Source organism: Trichechus manatus, unplaced genomic scaffold (assembly GCF_000243295.1).
Source record: "Trichechus manatus latirostris isolate Lorelei unplaced genomic scaffold, TriManLat1.0 scaffold00084, whole genome shotgun sequence".
Taxonomy (NCBI): Eukaryota; Metazoa; Chordata; class Mammalia; order Sirenia; family Trichechidae; genus Trichechus; species Trichechus manatus.
In genome coordinates, this window is record NW_004444020.1 from 4,752,024 (window position 1) to 4,775,996 (window position 23,973).

General features: G+C 36.4%; 1 protein-coding gene across 1 annotated transcript in view; it reads right to left on the reverse strand.

Moving 5' to 3' along the window:
- The window catches only part of RYK (receptor like tyrosine kinase), a 164,356-nt gene that overhangs the window by 2,670 nt on the left and 137,713 nt on the right, over nt 1–23,973 (reverse strand). The window lies entirely within an intron of this gene.

The window sequence follows — 23,973 nt, forward strand, 5'->3', positions numbered from 1 at the left end:
AAGGGAGAATGAAGAAAACCAAAGACACAAGGGAAAGATTAGTCCAAAGGACTAATGGACCACAACTACCACAGCCTCCACCAGACTGAGTCCAGAACAACTAGATGGTACCCAGCTATCACCCCCTTTCTTCTGACAGGGATCACAACAGAGGGTCCTGGACAGAACAGGAGAAAAATGTAGAACAAAATTCAAACTCACAAAAAAGACCAGACTTACTGGTCTGATGGAGACTGGAGAAACCCGGAGAGTATGGCCCCTGGAAACCCTTTTAACTCAGTACTGAAGTCATTCCTGAGGTTCACCCTTCAGTCAAAGATTAGACAGGCCCATAAAACAAACAGTAATATATGTAGCTCAACCATGTATACGAGACTAAACCGACACACCAACCCAGGGGCAAGGACGAGAAGGCAGGAGGGGACAGGAAAGCTGGATGAATGGAAATGGGGAACCCAAGGTCAAGAAATGGAGAGTGTTGACACGTCGCGGGGCTGTCAACAATGTCACAAAACAATATGTGTATTAATTATTTAATGAGAAACTAATTTTCTCTGTAAACCTTCCTCTAAAGCACAATAAAAAAAGAAAAAAAAGAGAGCTGTGATATGTATAATAGCATTAAACATAAGTTGAAATTAGAAAACAAATAATAATTTTTTTTTTTTTTCCATGTCCAGTTAGTTTCTCTTGCTGGGACAGAAAAGACAGCATTGCAATAAAGGGATCCTTTACTGTAAATATTAGTACTGTATATCTTAAGGTAATTAGATCTGTTGGAAGAAATGGTTGATTACAAGTCCCATCACAAGAAACCATTAACTATATCAAGGGCTTTCCTAATACAAAAAGTTGTAACTTTAAATACTGTAGTTATTCTGCATTAATTAAGAAGCGGAAAATGAATATAACATTAGCCTAACTAGAGAGAAAAGCATCCTGAATTAGTGAAATATATAGACTATTTAAAATACAAAAAATCATGGATTTTTACTATACTCAAATAATTTAAATTAACAACTTAAAGTATTCTTAAAAAAATGTCCTTCCAACCTTGCTTGAGTAAAAGATCAGATTTACTTAAGATCAATATGTGAACTATTGGGAGGAGCAAGAATCCTAAGTAGTTGCAACAGTGCCTATTCATGGTCCAACCAGGGCTCCCCATGGCCCAGCCTGGCTGCTGTGACTTCCAAGGAGCATGCAGAGGGCAGGTGGTGTGTCTACATGAAGGTGCTCCCGCGTGGCTGGACTCCCACTGATTTGCTGCCACATGTGAGCCCCCAAGGTTAGAACGGCTGGCGCTGGATGAGAAGGAGGAAGGAAACTAAGCCTGTGTACCTCAGTATCGTGTTTATGAGTGCCTATAAGTTCTAGGCATTTTGCATTCTTTATTTAATTTTCACAAGCCTGTGTGAATCTTTGGTAGCCTGGTTTTTTTATACGTGAGGAAACTGGGGCTCAGAGAAGTAACTTGCCTCAAAATACATTTTTAATGAGTAAAATAGAAAAAAAGAAAAGAAAAATTTTCAAAACCAAGTTTTTTTGCTTACAAAATCTAAAGCAATGCTTTAAATTTTAGGTATTAAAAATGACACTTTTACTATATTTTTCAATAACAAAATCCAGAAATACTCTCTAAAAATAAACAATATCTATCACTTATCAGAATCTATGCAAACCAGAAAGTAACAGAAAGAAATTATTTTCAAATATTAAAAAAAAAACTTAATGGAGAATAACATTGAACAAAATATGCTTTAAAAATGAAGGCAAAATACAGTTGTTCAGACAAGGGCGAGAGACTACATTGCCAACAGACTTAAACTGTAAGACACGTTAAAGGAGTTCTTCATACAGAAGGAAAATGACACCACATGGAAACTTAGATTTACACAAATAATGAAGAGTACTGAAAATATATGGGTAACTATTAAAGATATTTTTTCTCATAGTTAAACTTCCTTACTAGATTAGTATGCAAAAACAGTAACAATGTACTTTGGGTTTTATAAAATATAGAGTAGTAAAAGGTTTGCCCACAATAGCTTAGAAGATGGAAAGGGAAAAATGGACAGCCTGCTGTAAGGTGCTTACATTATACATGAAGTAGTACAATATTACTTGAAAGTAGAAGGTGTGTACTGTAAACTCTAGAGCAGATTTTTCAACCTCGGCACTACTGACATTATGGGCCAGATAATTCTTTGTTATTAGGAGCTGTCCTGTGCAGTATAAGACGTTTAGCAGCAACCCTGGCCTCTACTCACTATACGCTAGTAGCACACACACCCATACACACAGACACACACACACCTCCATTGTGAAAAGCAAAAATGTCTCCAGACATTGCCAAATGTCTGTTGGGGGACAAAAGTGCCCCCAATTGAGAACCACTGAGTTAGACTGGTAACAAACAAAAATGAAAAGATTTAAATTATTACTATCAGGAATGAAAGAGATTCTATTATTACAGATCCTACAGACATAAAAAACTATTAAGAAAATATTATAAACGTTATGCCAACAAAATCAATAACTTAGATGAAATGAGCAAATTCCTTGAAAGACACAAATTACCAAAACAGAAACAAGAATAAAAAGTCCTACATCTATCTTTAATAGCCCTATATCTATCAAAGAAATTTTCATAATTAAAAATCTTTCCAGGTCCAAACAGTTTCACTGGTGAACTCTATCAAACCTGAAAGAAAAACCAGTACCAATCAAGCACAAACTCTTTCAGAAAAGAGAGGTGGAGGGAAGACTTCCTAACTCATTTTGAGGCCAGCATCACCCTAAGTACAAAAACCAAAGGTTCATTCAGTCTTTTGGAACCAAATATCCTTTTCATTAACAATGAACATTAAGTGGGGTCTGTGCTTTGGAGGAAGGAGAGGTAGGGACAGGTGGAGATGGATGTATAGTCTTCACAGAGACTCAGAGTCTACTTGAATCACTAGTTTACCAGGAACATTCTACTCTGCTCAAGAATGGAAAAGTGATCTCAAATTAATAAAAGTTACAGGAAGGTGACTGCTCGTATCCAGGTATTTGCCTATCTTAAAATCTTATTCTAAATGAACTTTTAATAATGATAGTGATTAGTAAATATAATCCTTGATGTTATGGGTTTTTTTTTAATGGTGTCCAATTTCCACAGAGAAGGTAGTTCGCAGTGAAGCACAGATGGAAGAGAGCCCACAGAGGTGAAACTGTTTAGGAGCCTGCTCCCATTCCTTCTTCCTGAGATGAGATGGGCCTATTCTTATTCACTGGTTATGGCAGCAGCTGTGGGGAAGAAATAATCAATCCAAACTGATTTTGGAGAAAGGAACAGTGAAAATTGGTAACAAGCGGATACCACCACTTTGTACACAGGGAATAACCCCATACACGGACAAGGAAGATATAACAACATCTGACTGCAAGAAACTTTTGACAGTTGTGTTGTTGGTATCTGAGATGTGGAATTGTACGTGAGTATCAAAACAATGTAGTCCTTGGGTGCAAATGGCTAACACACTGCTGCTAACCAAAAGGCTGGAGGTTCAAGTCCACCCAGAGGAGCCTTGGAAGAAAAGCTTGGTGATCTACTTCCAAAAAAATTAGCCATTGAAAATCCTATGAAGCACAGTTCTACTCTGACACATGTGGAATCAACTCAATGGCAACTGATTTTTATTATAATAGTGCACCAGCATCTAAAATAATATATATACACTGACTATAAAAAATTACTTCTTTGACATTGTTTTGTCCACAATATTATCACTAAGTATTCATCATTATCATTAAGCATTCACCAAAGGTTCTCACAGTACATACTGCAACACTGATAAACACAATATAAAAAGAACAATCAAGCCAAAGGGTACCCTGCAGTTTCACTTCCTTAAAAGCCAACAAAAGTGATTAATTACATGTTGGGTTACCAACCCTTAAAAAAAAAAAAAAAATCCAAGACCAAATGGCACAAGGATGATTTGTGGAAAACTTGCTCTCTAAAGTCTTCTGATAACTGGACCTTTTAAAATTTAGACGGACTTATTCTATAATTTCCTTTTGTTTGACGTCTTTGGAAAGGGGGCAGTAAAAAGGTCAAGCTGTTTTTTTCAGAGTTTTATGGAAGGCTGCTGTTGCTTCCATTTAAAGAACATTTAGAGAATAACAATGTTCCTCTATTCATCTTATTCCTATCCCCTCAACCTGTGCTCTTTTATAGTTTCTTAATATTGAAAAATATGGAAAACATATTTTTTCAGTAACAACATATACTGATGTGGTTTGTTGCAAAGTATATTAGTGAATTTCTTTTTTTCTTTTGAACTTAGAGTTAACTGAAGTTGGGCCTACTAAATTAAGAGACTTCCATTCTGTTGCTTCAGGAAATTATAATAAAAACCTGGCTTTCATCAACACAAAAATTTTTATTTTAAAAGTTTGAAGAACTTCAATTTTATACTTCAGTATATTATATACTGATGATAAAAGAATTCTTTCCAATTCTAAATTATCTCATCTGACCCCACTGAAAGTATAATCAGAAGTTCTATGGCTAAGCCTTTCTGTTAATTTGAGAAACCTAACATCTCTTTCTCACACACAAACATGGGCTCAGAGCAACAAAATGCAATTAATGTAATTCATCAGGTCACGTGCTTTCAAATCTTGACTAATGATAAGAAAAGCAGCCCTGCTGGTGCAATGGTTAAGTGCTTGGCTGCTAACCCAAAGGTTGGCAGTTCAAACCCGCCAGCTACTCTGTGCGAGAAAAGACCTGGCAATCTGCTCCTGTAAAGATTACAGCCTTGGAAACCCTATGGGGCAGTTCTACTCTGTCCTATAGGGTCGCTATGAATCAGAATTGACTCAATGGCACACAACAACGATAAGAATCATCTGAGATGCTTGTTAAAAGTACAGATTCCCTGGTCCCAGCCTATTAATTCTGAAGCCTGGAACTCAGTATTTTTAACAGTCCCAGCTGGGTCTTAAAATCCAGGAAGTGTAGGAACTAGTCTAAGATGTGTCAGCAGTGATGGTTAAATAACAAGGACAGTTTTTATTTATGTTTTATTGTAGTATGGCTGACATACAATAAAGTACATATAAAGCGTTCAATTTGATAGGTTTCGACATACGTATATACCCCTGAAACTACTGCCACAATCAAGATAATGAACATATCCATCACCTCCAAAATATTCCTCCTGCTGTAATCCTCTCCTCCTACCTCTCTGCCACCACTCCTAACATCCTAAAGTAGACACTAATCTGTCTTCTGCCACTGTAGACTAGTTTGCATTTTATATAAATGGAACTATAAAAACCGTACACTTTTTCTGCCTAGCTTTTCTCACTCAGCATTACTATTCCAAGATTCAGCTATGAAGTAGCATGTATTAACAATTCATTCCTTTCTATTCTTCAATAGTAGATATACTATTGTTATGGATTGAATTATGTCTGGCCAAAATATGTGTTGTAAATCCTAACCCCTATACCTGTGGCTGTAATCCCATCCGGGAATAGGGTTTTCTTTGTTATGTTAATGAGGCCATTATCAGTCAGTGTAGGGTGTGTCTTAAGTCCAGCACTTCTGAGACATAAAAAGAGGAGATAATGCACAAAAGCAAGGAAACAGCAATGGGGGAAAGATGAATGCCACCTGGAGATCTTCAAGGCATGTGGAGAAGAACGCTAAAGAAGCTGTGACAAGCGTTCTCCCCCAGAGCAGAGAGACACAGCCTTCCCCTAGAGCTTATTTCCCTGAATTCAGACTTGTAGCCTCCTAAACCTTGAGAAAATAAATTTCTGTCTTAAACCCACTTGTGGCATTTTTGTTATAGGGGCACTAAGAAACGAAGACAATAGTACATAGCAGTATATAGTTGAATACTATGTATACAGCAGTTTGTTATCTATTCACTGTGGATGGACATTTGGATTGTTTCCAGGATTGGCTACTAAAAATAAAGCTGCTATGAACATCCATGTAAACTATTTTTAAGGACATATGATTTCAATTATATAGGAGAGGAATGACTGGAACATATGGTATATATGTTTAACTTTTTAAGAAATTGCCAAACTGTTTTACAAAGTGGTTATACCATTTTACATTCCCACCAGCAGTGTATGAGAGCTCCAGTTTCTCCATATCCTCACTAACACTTGGTATGGTCAGTGTTTTCAATATTAGCCATACTAATGGAAACCCTATGGGGCAGTTCTACTCTGTCCTATAGGGTTGCTATGAGTCACAATCGACTCTACAGCAACAGGTTTCGTTGGGTTTTAATGGAGCTCTAGTGGCGCAGTGGTTAAGAGCCTGGCTGCTTAACCAAAAGGTCAGTAGTTCGAATACACCAGCTGCTCCTTGGAAACCCCACGGGGCAGTTCTACTCTGTCCTATCGGGTCACTATGAGTTGGAACCAACTTGACGGCAATGGGTTTGAGGTTTTTTTTAAATGGATGTGTAATGGTATTTTACTGTGGTTTTAATTTGCATTTTCCTAATGATGAATGATCTTAATCACACTTTCATGTGCTTATTTATTATTTACCATTTGTATATCTTCATTGGTGAAGTGTCTGTTAAAATATTTTACCCACTTTTATACTGGCTTTTTTATTACTGAGTTTTGAAAGTTCTTTACATCTTCTACATATACGTCATTTAACAAATACATGATTCACAAATATTTTCTCCCAGTGTGACTTGTCTTTTCAAGATCTTAACAGTGTATTTAGAAGAGCACAAATTTTAAATTTTTATAAAGTCCAACTTGTTCTTTTACGGATCATGCTTTTGGTGTCTTATCTAGGAAATGTTTGCCTAACACCCAAAGTCCCAAAGATTTTCCCATGTTTTCTTCTAGAAGTTTTATAGGTTGAGATTTTACATTTAGGTCTACGATCCATTTTGAGTTAATTTTTACATGGGGCAAGGTATGGATCAAAGTTCTTTTTTTTTAAACAGGATATCTGTCTTAGCTATCTCCTCCTGCTATAACAGAAATACCACAAGTGGTTTACTTTGACAAAGAAATGTATTCTCTCATCGTATAGGAGGCTGGAAGTCCAAATTCACGATGCCAGCACCTGGGGAAGGCTTTCTCTGTTAGCCCTGGGGGAAGGTCCTTGTCATCAATCTTCCCCTGGACTAAGAGCTTCTCAGCACGGGGATCCCAGGTCCAAAGGACGCGCTCCCCTCCTGGTTCTTCATTCTTGCTGGTTTCTCTCTTTTACATCTCAAAAGAGACTGACTCAAAATATAACATAATCCTATAAATTGAGTTCTGCCTCATTAACTAACTGTCTCTAATCCTTCCTGATTAACATCATAGAGGTAGGATTTACAACACATAGGAAAATCACATCAGATGACAAAATGGTGGACAATCACACAATACTGAGAATCATGGCCTCGCCAAGTTGACATACAGTTTTGGGGGACACAATTCAATCCATAACAATATCCAACTGCTCCAGGATCATTTGTTTAAAAGATAATCCTTCTTCCACTGAATTGCCTTTGCACCTTTGTCAAAAATCAGTGTGTGTACGAGTATGTCCATTTTTAGACACTCTATTCTGTTCCATTGATCTACTGGTCCACCTGAACACCAATGTCTTGATTACTGCAGTTTAAACACAAGCCTGGAAATCAGACAGCATTAGATCTTTAACTTTGTTCTTCTTTTTCAAAGTTGTTTGGCTATTCTAGGTTATTTGCATTTCCATATGAATTTTAGAATCAATCTATCAATTTCTAACAACAACAAAACAGCCCTCAGCGATTTTCATTAGAATTGTGTTGAATCTATAGAACTTGGAAGAACGAAAACTTTAGCAATATTAAGTCTTCTGACCAATGAGCAAGGCATACCTTCTTTCTCTGTGATATTTTGTAGTTTTAACTGTACAGTTCTCTCACATTTTTGTTAGATTTATTCCTAAGAATTTAATTTTTTTATGCTATTATAAATATTTTTAAAAATTTTCTGATTTTTCATTCTAGTATATAGAAATAAAATTGATTTGTATTAGTTCCAGTAGTTTTTTTGTATATTAGATTTTTACATAGATGATCATATCGTCTGTAAATACATTTTTCCTATTCTATCTTTACTTGTCTTTTATTTCCTTTTCTTCCCTCAGTGCACTGGCTAGAACCTTGAGTACAATGTTGAAGAGAAGTGGTGTGAGTGAACATCCTTGTCTTATTCCTGATCTTGTTGTTGTTAGCTGCTGTCCAGTAGGCCCCCCACTCATGCTGACCCCATGCACAACTAAATGCTGCCAGGTCCTGCACCATCCGCATGATGGGTTGCAGATCAGACTGGTTCCTGATCTCAGGTAACAAGAATTCAGTCTTTCGCCATTTACTATGATGTTAGCTATAGGTTTTTTGTAGATGCCCTTAAGAAAGTTCTTTTCTATTCCTAGATTGCTGGGAGTTTCTATTAGGAATGGATTTTAGATTTTTTTAAAATGCTTTTCCTGCATCCATTGAGATGATCTGTTTTTTTCTTTTTCAGTCTGTAAATAAGGTGAATTGCACTGCTTGATTCTCATATGTTAAGCAAACATTATATTCTTGGAATAAAGCCCATCTGGTCATACAATTATCTTTTTAAAAATACATTGTTAGATTGTATTTGCTAAACTTTTATTTAGAATTTTGGCATCTATGACTATGACAGATAATGGTCTGTATTTTTTTTCCTCTTGATCTCTTTGGTGGTGTTTCAAAATAATGCTGACCTCCTAGAACAAACTGAAATGTTTTTATCTCCTCAATTTTTTGGAAGAGATTGTATACAATTGGTATTATTTCTTCCTTAAATGTTTGGAGGTATTCACGAGAAGCCTATAGTTTACTCTGGACCTAGAGTTTTCTTTTGGGTTTATAACAAAAATTCAATTTCTTTAATAGATACAGGGCTATTCAGATTAGCTATTTCTTTTTGAGTGAGCTCTAAAAGGTCCTATCTTCCAAATAATTTGTCAATTTCACCTAAGTTTGTTTAATTCATAGGGAAAAAGTTGTTCATAATATTCCCTTATTATTTAATATCTGTGAAACCTGTAATGATGTCACCTCTCTCATTCATGATGCTGTTATATTGTCTTCTCTCTTTTTTTCCTGATGAGTCTGGCTAGAAATTTATCAATGTTAGTATCTTCTCAAAGAGCTAAGCATTGGTTCACTGATTTTCTCTACTGTTTTCTGCTTTATATTTCACTGACTTTTGCTTTGACCTTTATTATTTCCTTTCATATATTTACTTGAGAGTTTAATTTGTTCTTCTTTTCTAGTTTTTTTTTTTTTTGTGTGTGTGTGTGCACTTTAGGAGAGAGTTTACAGGGTAAATTAGTTTCTCATTAAACAACTAATACACATTGTTTTGTGACACTGGTTGCCAACCCGGTGACGTGTCAAGACTCTCCCCTTTATACCTTGCGTTTTCCATTTCCATTCGTCCAGTTTTCCTCTCCCCTCCTGTCTTCTCGTCCTTGCCCCTGGGCTGATGTGCCCATTTAGTCTCGTATACATGGTTGTGCTAGCTGTATTATTGTTTTGTCTTACAGGCCCATCTAATCTTTGGCAGAAGCGTAAACCTCAGGAGTGACTTCAGTACTTAGCTAAAATAGTGTCCGGGGGCCATACTCTCGGGGTTTCCCCAGTTTCCATCAGACCGGTAAGTCTGGTCTTTTTTTGTGAGTTTGAATTTTGTTCTTGTATGTTTCTCCCGCTCTGTCCGGGACCCTCTATTGTGATCCCTATCAGCAGTCAGAGGTGGTAGACGGGCACCATCTAGTTGTGCTGGACTCAGTCTGGTGGAGGCTGTGGTAGTTGTGGTCCATTAGTCTTTTAATCTTTCCTTAGTGTCTTTGGTTTTCTTCATTCTCCTTTGCTCCAGATGGGGTGGGACCAGTAGACATATCTCAGATGGCCACTGACAAGCTTTTAAGATCCCAGATGCTACTCACCAAAGTAGGATGTAGAATGTTTTCCTTATAAACTATGTTATGCCAATTGAGCTAGATGCCCCCTGAGACCATGGTCCCCAGCCCTCAGCCCAGTAACTCGGTCCCTCAGGGAGTCTCAATGTGTTTATGAAGCTTCTATGACTCTGCCCTGGTCAAAGTTGTGCTGGCTTCCCAAGTATTGTGTACTGTCTTACCCTTCGCCAAAGTTACCATTTATCTATCGTCTAGTTAAGTGTTTTTCCCTCTCCACCACTCCCCTCCCTTGAGGCCATCAAAGACTGTTTCTTTCTGTGTGTAAACCTTTTCATGAGTTTTTATAATAGTGGTCTTATACAGTATTTGTCACTCAGCATAATGTCTCCAGATTCATCAGTGTTCACCATTGTGTAGTATTCCACTGGGTGTATGTACCATAGTTTACCCATGCATCTGTTGATGGGCACTTAGGTTGTTTCCATCTTTTTGCTATTGTGAATAATGTTACAATGAACATGGGTGTGCATAAGTCTATTCATGTGATGGCTCTTATTTCTCTAGAATATATTCCTAGGAGTGGGATTGCTGGATCCTATGATATTTCTAATTTTTTAAGGAAGTGCTATATCATTTTCCAAAATGGTTGTATCATTTTACATTTCCACCAGTAGTGCATAAGAGTTATCTCCCCGCAGCCTCTCCAACTTTTGTTATTTTCTGTTTTTGTGATTCATGCAAGTAATGTTGGAGTGAGATGGTATTTTGTTATAGTTTTGATTTGCGTTTCTCTAATGACTAGTGATGGCAAGCTGTTCCTCATGTGTCTGCTAGCTGCCTGAATGTCTTCTGCGGTGAAGTGTCTGTTCATATCCTTTGCCCGTTTTTTAACTGGATTATTTGTCTGTTTGTTGTAGAGGTGTTGGATTTTCTTACAGATTTTAAAGATTAGACCTTTGTCAGATATGACATAGCCAAATATTTTTTTTCAGACTGTAGGTTCTCTTTTTACTCTTTTGATGAAGTCTTCTGATGAGCACTCAGTGTTTAATTTTTAGATGATCCCAGTTACCTAGCTTATCTTCTGGTGTTTGTGTATTGTTATCTATGGTTTGTATTCTATTTATGACATATATTAGGACCTCTAGTATTGACCCTATTTTTTCTCCCATGATCTTTATAGTTTTTGGTTTTATATTTAGGTCTTTCATCCATTTTGAATCAGTTTTTGTATATGGTGTGAGGTATGGGTCCTGTTACTTTTTTTTTAAAAGATGGACATTCTGTTTGGCAGCACCGTTTGTTAAAAAGACTGTCTTTTCCCCACTTAATGGACTTTGAGTCTTTGTCGAAGATCAGGTGACTGTAGGTGGATGGATTTACATCTGTGTTCTCAACACTGTTCCATTGGTCAATGTGTCTGTTGTTGTAACATTACTAGGTTGTTTTGACTACCGCAGCTGTATAACAAGCTCTGAGGTCAGGTAGTGCGAGGCCTCCTACTTTGTTCTTCTTTTTCAATAATACTTTACTATCTGAGGCCTCTTTCCTTTCCATATAAAGACAATGATTAGTTTTTCAATTTCATTAAAGAATGCTGTTGGTATCTGGATAGGGATAGCATTGTATTTGTAGACTGCTTTGGGTAGAACTGACATTTTCACAATGTTGAGACTACCTATCCATGAACATGGTATGTTTTCCCATTTATGTAGGTCTCTTGGTTTCTTGCAGTGCTGTCTTGCAGTTTTCTTTGTGTAGGTCTTTTACATCCCTAGTTAGATTGATTCCTAAGTATTTTATTTTTTTAGGGGTTATTAAAACTGGTACTGCTTTCCTGATTTTCTTTTTGTAGTTCAATTTATTGGTGTATAGGAATACAAATGATTTTTGTATGCTGATCTTCTATCCTGCTATTCTGCTGAATCTATTAGTTCCAGTAGTTTTCTTGTGGAGTCTTTTGGGTTCTGTATGTATAGTATCATATCATCTACAAATAGGGATAGGTTTACTTCTTCTTTACCAATTTGGATGCCCTTTATTTTTCTCGCCTTACTGCTCTAAGACTTCCAGAACAATGTTCAAAATAAGAGTGGTGATAAAGGACATCCTTGTCTTGTTCCTGTTTCAAAGGGAATGTTTTCAGTCTCTCTGTGTTGCGAACGATGTTGGCTGTTGGTTTTGTATAGGTGTCCTTTATTATGTTGAGGAATTTCCCTTCCATTTCTATTATATTGAGAGTTTTTATCAGGAATGGGTGTTGGGACTTTGTCAAATGCCTTTTCTGCGTCGATTGAGATGATCATGTGATTCTTTTATTTAATGTGGATTGTGTTGATTGATTTTCTAATGCTGTACCGTCCTTGCATACCTGGTATGAATCCCGCTCGGTCACAGTGTATTTTTTTTTTTTTATATGATACTGAATTCTATTGTCTAGAATTCTGTTGAGAATTTTTGTATCTATATTCACGAGAGATACTGGTCTGTAATTTTTTTTTGTGGTGTCTTTGCCTGGTTTTGGTATCAGGGTTATGCTGGCTTTGTAGAATGAATTTGGAAGTATCCTTTCCTTTTCTATGTTTTGAAATAGTTTGAGTAGGACTGGGGTGAGCTCTTCTCTGAATGTTTGATAGAATTCTCCAGTGAAGCCATTTGGATCAGGACCTTTTTTTTGTTGGGAGTTTTAAATTACCCTTTCAATCTCTTCTCTTGTTATGGGTCTGTTCAGATTTTCAACCTCAGTATGTGTTAGTTTAGGTAGGTAGCATGTTTACAGAAATTTGTCCATTTCCTCTAGGTTTTCAAATTCGTTGGAGTACAGTTTTTCACAGTTACTCTGTTATGATGCTTTTTATTTCAGTTGGGTCTGTTGTAATCCCCCACCCCACAATTTCATTTCTTATTTGGGTTATTTGCTTCCTCTCCTGTTTTTCTTTTGTCAGTTTGGCCAATGGTTTGTTGATTTTGTTGATCCTTTCAAAAAACAAATTTTTGGTTTTGTTGATTCTTTCTACTGTTTTTCTATTCTCTATTTCATTTATTTCTGCTCTGATCTTTATTTTTTCCTTTCTGGTGGCTGTGGGCTTCTTTTGCTGTTCTCTTTCTGTTTGACTTGTATAGCTAATGTTTTGATTTTGTCCCTTTCTTCTTTTTTTTGATGTATCTATTGCTATAAACTGAACTCTGAGCACTGCCTTTGCTGTGTCCCAAAGGTTTTGGTATGATGTGTTTTCACTCTTGTTTGTTTCTAGGAATTTTTATTTCACCTTTGATTTCTTCTATTACTCAGTATTTTTAAGCAAAGTGTTATTCAGTTTCCATGTATCTGATTTTTGTTCTTCGCTCTTCCTGTTATTAATTTCTACTTTTATGACACTGTGATCAGAGAAGATGCTTTGTATTATCTCAATGTTTCGGATTTTGCTGAGGGTTGCTCTGTGGCCTAAGAATGTTCCATGTACATTGGAAAACAATGTATACTTAGCAGCTGTTGGGTAGAGTGTTCTCTATATGTCTATGAAGTCAAGTTGGTTGATTGTGGCCTTTAGATCTTCTTTATCTTTGGTGAGTTTCTTTGCAGACATCTGTCCTTTACCAAGAGTGGTGTGTTGAAGTCTCCTACTATTACTGGGGAACTGTCAAGTTCTCTTTTCAGTGTTTTAGAGTTTATGTATTTTGAAGAGCCCTGTCATTGGGTGCACAGATATTTATTATGGTTATGTCTTTATGGTGGATTGTACCTTGAATCATTACATAATGTCCTCATTTGTCTTTTATGGTAGATTTTGTCTTAAAGTTTATTTTATCTGAGATTAGTACTGCCACTCTTGCTCTTTTTTGGTTGCTATTTACTTGATATGTTCTTTTCCATCCTTTGATTTTTAATATATTTATGTCTTTGTTTCTAAGGTGTGTCTCTTCCAGACAGCATATTGATGGATCTTGTTTCTTTATCCATTCTGTCACTCTCTTTATGGGTGCACTGAAGCCACTTACATTCGATGTGATTATTGATAGGCATGAGTTTATTGCTGTCATTTTGTAGTGCTATTTTGTTGTGGTGCTGACGCTTTGTTCCTCTTACTCTCCTCTGCTGAATTCCTTTTGTTTGTGGATTTTCTTTTTGCTTCTTTTGTTTCTGTAGATTTTGTGTTTACTGAGACTTTTCCTTCATTTTCATGAGTAAGTTTGTTAACTTTGTGTTTACGGTGAAATTTGCCCCTATCTTTGAATCAGTCTTTTATTACTTGATATCATCTTGACTTCCTCTCCATTTGGAATTTCCATACGTATACCATTTATTCCCTCTTTTATTGTTCTGACGTCATTTACAGATTGACGTCTCCGGTTCCCTGTTGTAAATCTTTCAGTTTTGTTTTATCCTTGAGAGTTCATTACCTAGGTTGGTATCTGGTTGATGCTGTCCTCTATTTTCTTCTTCCATTTGGCACTTGATCTAGTTCTTTATCCCTTCATTTGACGCTTAGAATTCCAAGACTGACGTTTGCATCTGTTTTAGTTAGTTTTTTGGGTCTTTGCTGCAGAGGGACCACATGGTGCGTCTGTCTATAGCACTATGTTGGCTCTGCCTTCCGTTTCTAGCTTCTTAAGGTGAGTAGGGAAGCCACTGTTTGAGACCTTTCTTCTTTTATAATATAGACATTTAATAGTATAAATGTCCTCTTAAGTACTGCTTGAGCAGCATCCTACAAATTTTGAAATATTACTTTTTATTTTCATTCAATTCTAAATACTTTATAATTCTCCTTTTGATTTTTTCTTAACACATGGATTATTTGTAAGTATTATTTGGTTTCTAAATATTTGGGGATTTTCCAGATATCTTTCCATTACCAACTTATAATTTAGTTTCATTGTGTTCAGAAAACCCTACCTTGTACAAACTGAATTTGAGACTCATTCTATGGCACAGAGTTATGTTCTACCTTGGTAAATATTCCATGTGCACTAGAAAGTATGTCCATTCTGCTGTTGTTGGGTGGAGTGTTTTATAAGTATCAATTAGGTCAAGTTGGTTGATATGGTCATTCAAATCTTCTATATACTTACTGGTTTCTATTTATTTTGTAAATTATTGAGAAAAAGGTATCCAAGTATCTTCTAAAAAGATAAATAACCCCAAACCCCGAAGTCTTACATATTTACTCATGTAGTTACCATTTCTGGTGCTCTTCATTCCTTTGTGAAGATCATATTTCCATTTGATATTACTATTTCCAAAAGGGCTTTCTTTAACATTTCTTATATGAGTCTGCTGTTGATGAATTCTTTCAGCTTTTGTATGTCTGAAAAAGTCCTATTTCCCCTTCATTTCTGAAAGACAATTTTACTGGGTATAGTATTCTATGTTCACAATTTTTTCCTTACAGTACTTTAAAAATACTGCTCCACTGTCTTCTCACTTGAATTGCTTCCAATAAGAAATTTGCTGTCATGCTTTTCTTGGTTCTTCTGTATATAACATGTCTTTTCTTCTAGCTGCTTTTAAGATTTTCTCTTTATCACTACTTTTGAGCATCTGGTCAGGATTCTTTCTATCATCATTATTATTATGGGCTTTGGTGTAGTGTTCTTCATGTTTCTTGTGATTGGAGCTCACTGACTTCTTAGATCTTTGAGTTCATAGTTGTTATCCAATTTGGAAAATTTTCTGCCATTATTTCTTCAATATTTTTTCTGCCTCACTTTCTTGGTGCCTTTAGGATTACACATTTGTATTTGGCCAGCTGAAGTTGCCCCAGAGGTCACTGAGAGACCTTTCTTCAAAAACTTTCTGTATCTTCTCTCTCCTTCTATCTCTTGCTTTACTTTGATTTTGGAAGATGAAGTATCCTTCCTCCTGTGCCAAGACTAAACCTTTACTTTGGCTCCTCAGCCCATTCACCCATTCATTTAGACCTCCCTTCCAACAACCACATGTCCAATTTCTTTCTCTCCACTGTCTCCCTGACCTAAAAACCAATCCAAACAAATGCAACAAAATAAAACAAAGCATAAAAATAACAAAATTAAGCTACGTTTGTTTTGCCATCCCATCAAGCTATGAGTTTTTTCACTCCTATTCATAGCTGAACTTCTTCAAAGTACAGTCTATTCATTGCTCCCACTTTCTCACCTACCAGAGCCCCTAACATTCACATCTATCTTTAATATTCTCCTTGTTCAAATGCCTCCAATGATTTCCTCATCCTTTCTGGCCACTGTAGATGTGTTTACAGGCTAAAATCTCATTGAAATGGTTTCCTCCCATGGCTTCTAAGGCACAGTACTCTCTGGAATCTGTTCTTTTTGTTGCTGTTGTTGTTAATCTGGTTCATCTTGGTTTTCCCAGTAGCTAAAAATAAACATTTCCTATAATTCTTCCTTTGGCTTTCTTCTCTTGTATAGTCCCCATCTCTGGGATCAAACATTTATTGATTCAATAACCACTTTTATGAAACTGATGTCCAACTTCTAATATCCTGCTCCTACCTCTTTCCAGAATTTCAGAATCGCACTCCACCCACTTGCTTCCCATCTCCACCTTAATATCGGACCAGCATCTTGAATTCAATATACGCCAAATCAAATCAATCATGTTTTCCCAAAACCAGATAGTCTATCTATTGTCCTAAATTGTTTTAATGGTTGCGTCTCCACAGTACTTTACTCCAATAGTAGAACCAGAAAAAAGTAAAGATCAGATAAAAGCACTGGAGCTGTCAGAAACATGGGTGCTGGGTAGAAGGGCAGAGCAGACATCTACGCAATATATCTAGTAGATAGTTAATGGTGGCAAAGAGGCCTCAGGCTATAAAGGTAAATTAACAAATCATTTACTCATAGATAAAAGCTGCAGTCAAGAGGACAGATGGGATCTCTGAGGTGGAGTCTGTGGGATTGAGACAAGGAGAACTGAGGATTCAGCCTGGAAATAGAAGAGGATATGAGGCTGTTCAGGATTCTTTTACATAGTCAAATACACAATTCTCCAGGGATAAGATTAACACTGCTGACAGCAATGTTCTTAAATGACCCAAAAGGCATATTTATGTACATAACTTCAATTCAGTACCCATGGAGCACCTGTTAAAGGAAAATAGGTAAGCCAGAGTCCCCATTACCCATTCTGAGAAGAAAAGACTTGTGGATAAAAATATAAGGCAGAGTGTGATAGGTACCATTAGGTAGGTACAAAATTCTCTGGGATCCAAAAAAGACCAAATTAAAGGTGCACAAAAGTACCTAGTATGTTTGGACCCAGTCTGTTTGGCTGAAATGCAGAAAATATGCACGTGTACAGTGGAAAATTTGAAGCCATAAAGAACAAAGGTTCTGAAAGGTAAAGAACAGAGGCTCTGAAAATCACAGGAAGGAGTCTGGATCTTTCTTTATTAACTTCTTTTAATTAAAGAGTCTACTCTGAAGATCAAAATATCATGGAATAATAGCCATAACTGAAACGTACATCTACAGGATAATGTTACCTTAAAAAAGCAATATTGTTTAAATTTTAAGATCCAACTTATAAATTTATATTGATGTTACTAGTTGCCATTGAGTTGATTCCGACTCATGGCAGCCCATGTGTGCAGAGCAAAACTGCTCCATAGGGTTTTCAAGGCTGTGACCTTTCGGAAGCAGATAGCCAGGCCTGTCTTCCAAAGCATCACTGGGTAGGTGTGAACATGAACCTTTCGGCTAGTAGTAGAGCACTTAACCACTTGACCCAAAAAAACTCTTAATATTCCTCCAGATTTATAACATGTGGCAACATGTTTTATTTCAACTAAACAAACATACCCATGTGCAATGACTGTACATAGTATGTATTGACTGAGTCAGGCATCAAATTTAGTTTGTGTTGCTAATTCAACTTCAAAAAAGCTGCAATCTTTAAACATAGAGCATCATACACTTCTGCTATGAATTTGCCCTAGAATCTGTCATTAGGAAAGGGAGAGAAGCCAATATTGGATGGCTATCAGGCCATCCATCACACGTTTGCTATTTATGGTATTTTCCTCACTGTAACAGAAGCAATGTTAGATACCGCTCCATTAGAACATGGGGCTACCTGAAGGGGATAGTAAATAGAATAAGGACAAAGCCCTAAAGGAATGGAAAGAAAGGAGATTTTTTTTTATAAGCTCTCTTGAGGAAAATATACATTCTGAGGGAGAGAATAAACACGGAAAATACGTCCAGGGCAATAAGAGATCACAAAACAGCAACTGCTCACCTTTGAAAAAATATAAACTGTTCTTAAAGTAAATACAATTATTCCTCATTCCCAGAAAATATAAGTATTAAAATAATACTATTTAATAAAATTAACCAATATCTTCTTATTGTCAATAATACTAAATCTTAAATCTAATTTTATTTCTTAAAGATCAATGTCTGAAATGATCCTTTCACTTCTTAAGATTTTTCTTGACATCTTTTTATGAATTCCTTTTAATGTGAATTTAACATTTAAATAGTTGGTCTAAAATTGTTGATGTGTAAAATCTGTAACTGTAATGCAAACAAATAACTACCGGGCATCTAAGCATTACTCTAAAATGAATAATGAAGCATCAAGTAGGAAGTTTTTTGTACTTTAAAAAACAGTAAACTTCCTCTCAGAACTATAGCTTTCTCTTTGATACCACAGTGGTTCAGAAGTCTACTCTTTGTAGGGGTATTACAAATGTGAGGCTCATCTGCTCAAGCTTGGCTTAGGGCACAGCAATGATCTTCCACAGCACTGGACAAACAGGAGTAATAATCAGCACTCTGCTGCAGACGCAATGTCTGGATACTACAGATTTCCTTCCATCTTCTAGGTAATCTTGAATGTTCACAAAATAAATAATATAAAAGGACAAGGAATACATTTTTATTTTCCCTGCGCCCAAGAACTGTTCACCTACCTTAAAACGGATCTCTTCACTGCCATAAACCATGCTAATGAGATTAGCATGGAAGTCATTTCCTTGACTTGTTTTTCCTAAGAAAATGCTTTTTAAATAACATGTAACGCCATAAAGACAAGAAAACCACCAAGAAAGAGACTCTTAACTGTGAATTCCTGATTGCATTTAATCAAACAGAAGGCAGTCTCTTAACAGCACAATTATGTTAGTAACTATAGTTAGTTAAATAATTCAAAGAAGATATAAATCAAATCTATTTGGAAATAAAAGAAAAGTCACAAAAAAATCTATGGTTGTAGCCACATCTGATTAAAACAGAATAAAAACAATATTCAGAAATTCTTAAGAATGCCCATGATGATGTCATATCTTGGAATAATATTAGAAAGAGATTTATGACTAGTCAAATCTAGTTGTGCACGTTTCCTTCAGCAGTTAAAAGTCGAGATTAATATTACAGAAGTCTTAACACATTGAAATACTGAATCCTTCCAGTCAAAAGTTGTTAAAACTACCCAAAGACACAATGGATTATTTTTAAGATGGAAAGCATTAACGTACTTCTAAACAAATCATATAGAAATATTAATTACAAAGAAACGCAAAAAAGTTGAGTCTTTTAAAGGATGGAGAAAATGTTCCCTTCAAGGCAGCAATATCATTCGTTGGCTGTTATATTTACACCTTAAAATATGTAGAGTGACTCTGGCGGGACTGGGGGCTACATCACTTATTCCACATGTGACTCTGCATGAAGTTTTTCAGCCTAAAAACAGACATGTAGTTTTAAACTCCAACTCCAGCCATAAAGAAAAAGTTATCACAAAGCATGATGTGTATATATTTTCAATCCAAATATTAAAAAGCAATCTTTAACATTTTTGTTTTAATATACTTTAAGAAGTCAAACCCCCATGCCTGTCAGTTTGTAGTACTGTGGTGGCTTGAGTGTTGCTATGATGCTGGAAGTTATTCCACCAGCAGGGTCACCCATGGTGGACAGGTTTCAGCTGAGCTTCCAGACTAACACAGACTAGGAAGATGGACCCAGTGGTCTACTTCTGAAAAGAATTAGCAGGTGAAAACCTTATGAATAGCAGCAGATCACTGTCTGATATACTGCCAGAAAAGAACTGAAAGAAAAAATTCAAGACTTGATTGCAATATTGAAGGATTCTGTGGAGAAATATTAAACGACACAGGAAACATCAAAAGAAGATAGAAGGAATATACAGAGTCACTATACCAACAAGAACTGGTCGATGTTCAACCATTTCAGGAGGTCGCATATGATCAGGAACTGATGGTACTGAAGGAAGAAGTCCAAGCTGCACTGAAGGCACTGGCAAAAAACAAGGCTCCAGGAATTGACGGAATATCAACTGAGATGTTTCAACAAATGGATGCAGTGCTAGAAGTGCTCACTTGTCTATGCCAAGAAATTTGGAAGACAGCTACCTGGCCAACCGACTGGAAAAGATCTGTGTTTATGCCTATTCCCAAGAAAGGCGATCCAACCAAATGTGGAAATTATCTAACAATATCATTAATATCACATGCAAGTAAATTTTTGCTGGAGAAATTCAAAAATTATATAACAGTATATCAATGGGGAACTGCGAGAAATTCAAGCTGGATTTAGAAGATGACATGGAACCAGGGATATCATGGCTGATGTCAGATGGATCCTGGCTGAAAGAAGACAATACCAGAAAGATGTTTACCTGTGTTTTATTGACTATGCAAAGGCATTTGACTGTGTGGAGCATAACAAATTATGGATAACATTGAAAGAAGACAATACCAGAAAGATGTTTACCTGTGTTTTATTGACTATGCAAAGGCATTTGGCTGTGTGGAGCATAACAAATTATGGATAACATTGTGAAGAATGGCAATTCCAGAACACTTAATTGTGCTCATGAGGAACCTGTACATAGATCAAGAGGCAGTCGTGCCAACAGAACAAGGGGATACTGCGTGATTTAAAGTCAGGAAAGGTGTGCGTCAGGGTTGTATCCTTTCACCATACCTATTCAATCTGTATGCTGGGCAAATAATCTGAGAAGCTGGACTACGTGAAGAACGGGGCATCAAGATTAGAGGAAGACTCATTAACAACCTGTATTATGCAGATGACACAACCTTGCTTGCTGAGTGAAGAGGACTTGAAGCACTTACTGATGAAGATCAAAGACCACAGCCTTGAGTATGGATTACACCTCAACGCAAAGAAAACAAAAATCTTCACAACTGTACCAATAAGCGACATGATGATCAATGGAGAAAAGACTGAAGTTGCCAAGGATTTCATTTTACTTGGATCCACAATCAACACTCATGGAAGCAGCAGTCAAGAAATCAAAAGACTGCACTGCACTGGGCAAATCTGCTGCAAAAGACCTCTTTAAAGTGTTAAAAAGCAAAGATGTCACCTTGAACACTAAGGTGGGCCTGACCCAAGTCACAGTATTTTCAATCACCTCATATGCATGTGAAAGCTGAACAATGAATAAGGAAGACAGAAGAATTGATGTCTTTGAACTGTGGTGTTGGAGAAGAATACTGAATATACCATGGACTGTCAAAACAACAAACAAATCTGTCTTAGAAGAAGTACGACCAGAAGCTCTTCAGAAGCAAGGATGGGAGACTATGTCTCACATACTTTGGACACATTATCAGGAGGGACCAGTCCCTGGAGAAGGCCAAGTAGAGGGCGAGTGAAAAAGGGGAAGACCCTCAATGAAATGGACTGATACACTGGCTGCAGCAACGGGCTTAAGCATAATGATTATGAGGACGGCGCAGGATGGGGTAGTGTTTCGTTCTGTTGTACACAGGGTCGCATTGACTTGACAGCATCTAACAAAAAGTCAAAAAATATTCAATCCCAACATACTGAAAGATGAGATTTTTACACTAACAGTTACATGCCGTAGTCACAGGAATGGAAGGGTGCTCCTATTCCTATCAATCCCAATTATTCAAGTCAAAAGATATTTAAAGAATATATAATTAAAAAAAGAAAATGAATTTATAAAAACCTAAAACAGAAACATTAAGTATTTTAGGAGTTAACCATGTTAAATGTAATCAGTGGGTATCCTAACCATCACATGCCAGGTAGGGTGCTGAAGAATTTGAGACACATAAACATTTCACATAAGTTTATGTCAAGACATGTTGAAAGTAATTATGATTTTAAAGTAATTCTCCCATTAAGTTCATGGTGATTTTTGAAAATAAAACTTTCAAGTTATCAAGCAGCAACAAGACATTTGGTAGGACTGCATTCTGACACAAGGCAGATTCTTACATAAAACATGTGAACTCCTGCAAAATTTTTTTTTAAAAATCCATAAAAACATCTAATTCTAAGTACGATTTTGAAATGTTCTGCTTAACTAAACCATATATCCTCAAAATGGAGTTTACCAGCTAACACAGGCCAATGCAATCAATTGAAGAGATGCTGATAACATTATTTAGAGATGTATTATTAATTCTAGTCTCATTGGTTGAAAGTGTATCATATAATTTAATTTTTACTCTGGAGTTGCTGGAAAATATTTTATCATAAATGTTAACATGCACACAAGGACATTATTTATGTAACGTTATGGATTGATCTCCAAGATATATTTTTCAAGTGAAAAAAGCAATGTCTGAACAAACATAATATGCCATCATTTGTGTATAAGAGGGACAAAAATGAGGATAGGTATAAGTACTTGCTTATATATGCAATGAATATCTTTGGAGGGATACATTTGGAAGTAATAATAATGACTACCTTGGGGGAGGGGAAATGGGTAGTGTTATGGATTGAATTGTGTCCCCCAAAAATGTGTGTCAACTTGGCTAGGCCATGATTCCCAGTATTATGTAGTTGTCTACAATTTTGTGATCTGATGTGATTATCCTATATGTTATAAATCCTAACCTCTATGATGTTAATGAGGCAGGATTATAGGTAGTTATGTTAATGATGCAGGATTCAATCTGTAGGATAGGTTGTATTTTGAGTCAATCTCTTTTGAGATATAAAAGAGAATCAAGCAGAGAGGAGCGGGACCTTATGCCACCAAGAAAGAAGTGCCAGGAATGGAGTGCATCCTTTGGACCCGAGGTCCTTGCACTGAGAAGCTCCTAGACCAGGGGAAGATTGATGACAAGGATCTTCCCCTAGAGCTGAAAGAGAAAGAAAGCCTTCCCCTGTAGCTGGTACCCTGAATTCGGACTTCCAGCCTCCTAAACTGTGAGAAAATAGATTTGTTTGTTAAAGCCATCCATTTGTGGTATTTCTGTTATAGCAGAACTAGATAACTAAGACAGGTAGCTAGAGAACAGGACCTGGATGGAAACTTTTCACTATGTATCTTTCTGTATCTTGAATTTTTGAACCATGTGAATATAATACCTACATAGAAATAAGCAAATACATTAAATTAAGCAATATGAGCAAACAGCATACCCCTCTTGCATGCCCCTCTAAAATATTAGCTATCAATACCCCTTCTTCTAAGAGGACAAATAATCTCTAATCTCTTGAAGTTACATTTTAAAGTTATATGAAATACTCATAGATTGTCATCTGGAAAGTATCTTGTATTTCATGCCTATACACTAGTTTTATGTTCACCGTAACAGCCACCTCATTTTGGCTAAGGCAGCTATTTGTAACTATATTATGTTACAGTGAGTAACAAAATCACAAATTTTCAAAATAAACCACTAAAAAAATATTTTTAACTTTCCAAAGAGATGAGTGAATTCACTTTTTAAATCAACCATGTAATGAGATTTTCAAAGTAAACACTGAGGAAAAGTTTCTTTTACCTTTCTACATTCAACAATGTTCAGATACATGCTGAAGGGTGGATTTGAAAACCACACAGCTATAATTCAACTAACTAAAACCAAAGTTAAATGCCTTTTCCCTCCATGGAAGCAGCTTTACTTAATGTAGAAACTGGTAAAGAATTCCAGTTACAATTCAGAAATTCTGAATAAAGACTTGGCAGCTCTAAAAACAAGCACCTTATCAAAGAGTGCAATTGCTCCTTACTG